The following is a 3,448-nucleotide window of genomic DNA, read 5'->3' on the forward strand; positions in this document are numbered from 1 at the left end:
GCAGTAGACTCAGATCCCAGCACCCAGCAGGACCAGGACTAGTGTGGCAGTGAGGTGGTAGACTCAGGTCCCAGCACCCAGCAGGACCAGGACTAGTGTGGCAGTAGACTCAGGTCCCAGCACCCAGCAGGACCAGGACTAGTGTGGTAATTGGTGGTAAACTCAGCCCTCAACGTCACCACCAACACCGTCCCTCGTAAATCATGAAACACACGCTCTCACGTCACGGGTCATCTTTCCTTACAAGTTTCTCCAACACCAATTTGTTCATTTTACTGTTAACATTCTCAAAAAAAAAAAAAAATTGTCTGGTCGTAATAACGTTCTCGGTGACATTAAATAAACTATGACTGTTAATTGTGTTTCTCTGTGTTGTTATTGTTATTGTTATTACCATCATCGTTATTATCGTCATTACCATTCGCATTGTTATCGTCGTCATTATCTTCACTATCATTATCGTTATTATTATCATGAATATAATTGTCGTTGTATCATCATCATCATCATAACTATTGTAATTATCATCATCAACATCGTCACTATCATTGTCATCATCATTATCCTCCTCCTCTTCGTTATAATCATCATCATAATTATCTCCATCATAACCTCTTATCATCATCACTCCTCACCATCACCCTCATCATCACCTTTATCATCATCACCTTCATCATCATCACCATCATCATCATCACCATCAGCCTGCATCAGTCCCCCTACAGGTGGATACTGGGTGAAGGTCTCCCCCTTACCTGTCTACACCTGAGTCTTCTAACCTTACCTGTCCACTGACTGCCTCCAATACAGGTAAAATTAAGTCAGTCTTCCACGAGTGATAGTTTATTCTCTTCCCCCTCTCTCTCTCTCTGGCATTATAGTCTGCTACAAAATAATAATAATACAAATAATAATAATAATAATAATAATAATAATAATAATAATAATAATAATAATAATAATAATAATACTGCTGTCATTATTACCATTAGTCATATTATTATTCTTGTCGAGGTTTTATGTTACTATTGCGTGTCTCAGTATTAAGTCGAATTTCCACGGTACTAATTTGCCTAACTGGACCAAATTCACACTTCTCTAACAACCAAAAAAAAAAAAAAAAGAAGGGAACCCGCACCACCCCGCCCCGCCCCGTAAATATTAACGAGGTATTTTTTTGTCAGGCGCCAAGAGGTCGTCAGTGATACAGTAGACAACTACCAATTAACCCATTCACAGTACTTTTTTTTTACGCGCCTCAAGAAATAGCGTTTAACTCCGTCATCTTAACCCCGACATTACCTTCAAGTCCCTCTTATGCGTTTTGCTCATTATCTCCTCTTTCTATCAATGGGTGGGTGAGGGGAGGAGTGGGTGGGTGTAGGGAGGAGTGGGTGGGTGTGGGGAGGAGTGGGTGAGTGTGGGGAGGAGTGGGTGGGTGTGGGGAGGAGTGGGTGAGTGTGGGGAGGAGTGGGTGGGTGTGGGGAGAAGTGGGTGGGGGATTGGGTTGAGAGAGACAGAGAGAGAGAGAAGGGAGGCTTGGGAGAGTAATTGGGGAGGATTAGGTCGGGTGGAATGAGTTGGGAGTGCGTTGGGTGGGGGAGAGTAGGTGGGGGAGAGTAGGTGGGGAAGGGGGAGTAGGTTGTGGGGGAGTAGGTGTGGGAGGAGTGGGTAGGGAGTGGGTTAGGGAAAGTAGAAGGGAGAGGTGTGGTTTAAGGTCAGTGGCTGAGGTTATCGGTACGGGGGGTGGGGAGGGGAGAGATGGGGTTAAGAGGTAAGGAGAAGAAGTAGGAGGAGGAGGAGGAGGAGGTGGTGGAGGAGGTGCCGGCGTCAGCGGAACAAGCGGCCAGTCATGGTGCACATCCGTGGCGGCTCTCCCTCGTGGCACCCGCAAAGATAACGTGCTCGAGGAGGACCTTATGATACCGCCCGTCCATCAAACCATCCACCCAACCGCCCGCATAACCCCCAGAGTGACACCCTTGCTCCTCCTGTGGTTGGTTGGGTGTTGAGAGTAGCAGGAGTTTTTTAAGTTAGTGGGAGGAGGTAGCAGTCATCCTCCTCCTCCTCCTCCTGCCTCACACCGCCCACAGCTGTTTCTCTTACCTCACCCCACCCGTAACAGCTCCTCACCACGCCCACACAACAGAATCCCACCCTAACCCACAGCTGTTTCTCTTACCTCACCCCACCCGTAACAGCTCCTCACCACGCCCACACAACAGAATCCCACCCTAACCCACAGCTGTTTCTCTTACCTCACCCCACCCGTAACAGCTCCTCACCACGCCCACACAACAGAATCCCATCCTAACCCACAGCTGTTTCTCAAACCTTTAGAACCTCACCACGCCCACAGATGTACCCCACCCCACCCCACCACAGCTGTTACACCCGCCAAAGTACAACACTTGTAATACTACTGCAAAGCCGCTGCCTCTCACCCGATAGATGACTCACATATCTAGTGAAGCCTCAGTCACTCTTACACACCAGCTTGTTGTCATTCTCGAACTTTTTCTCTTGATCCAAAATTTTACCATCAGATATTTTTTTAATTATCTTCGTGTTTATATTGACTATAAATTGGCCATCTGTTTTTTTTAGGATTACGCGAAGATTAGGCACTCTATGTTAATCCACCCAAAGTTAAACCACACTGATGCTAACCAAACTTAACCTAATATAAATTTCCTTAATCCAACCTAACCTAAAATAACCTGAACCAAACTTAGTAGTCTAACATAATACAGTATAACCTTACTTAATCTAACCTAACCTAACCCAATCCAACATAACCTGACCTAAACTAACTTGGTTTAACATATTATAACCTTACTTAACCTTATCTAACCTAACCTTAATTAAACTAACATGATCTAACACAATATGATCAACCTAACCTAACCTAACCTAACCTAACCCAACCTACCCCTCGCCAGGTAGCATTAGAATAATTTAATCATCAGGTGACATAAATAGGGCGGCAGATTAATTCAGGGCAGGCTGCAAATGCATTACAGGAGGATCTAAATAAACTGCAGGGGTGGTCTGAAAAATGGCAAATGAAATTCAACACCAGCAAGTGCAGCGTACTTAATATTGGAAGAACAAATACTGATAATGTATACAGTCTTAACAACATCAACCTAGAGAAGTCGACTTGTGAAAGAGACCTAGGGGTACTTGTAAGCCCGGACCTACGGCCTAGAAAACAGTGCGTTAATGTTCGAAATAAGGCAAACAGAGTATTGGGTTTTATATCTAGAAGTGTAAGTAATAAGAGTGTAGAGGTCTTATTGCAACTATATCTTGCGCTAGTCAGGCCGCACCTGGATTATGCGGTTCAGTTCTGGTGCCCCTATTATAGAATGGATATAAATTCACTAGAGTCGGTGCAGCGAAGAATGACAAAAATGATTCCGGGACTTAGAAACCTTCCATATCA

This window comes from Homarus americanus, unplaced genomic scaffold (assembly GCF_018991925.1).
Source record: "Homarus americanus isolate GMGI-L3 unplaced genomic scaffold, GMGI_Hamer_2.0 scaffold58678, whole genome shotgun sequence".
Taxonomy (NCBI): domain Eukaryota; kingdom Metazoa; phylum Arthropoda; class Malacostraca; order Decapoda; family Nephropidae; genus Homarus; species Homarus americanus.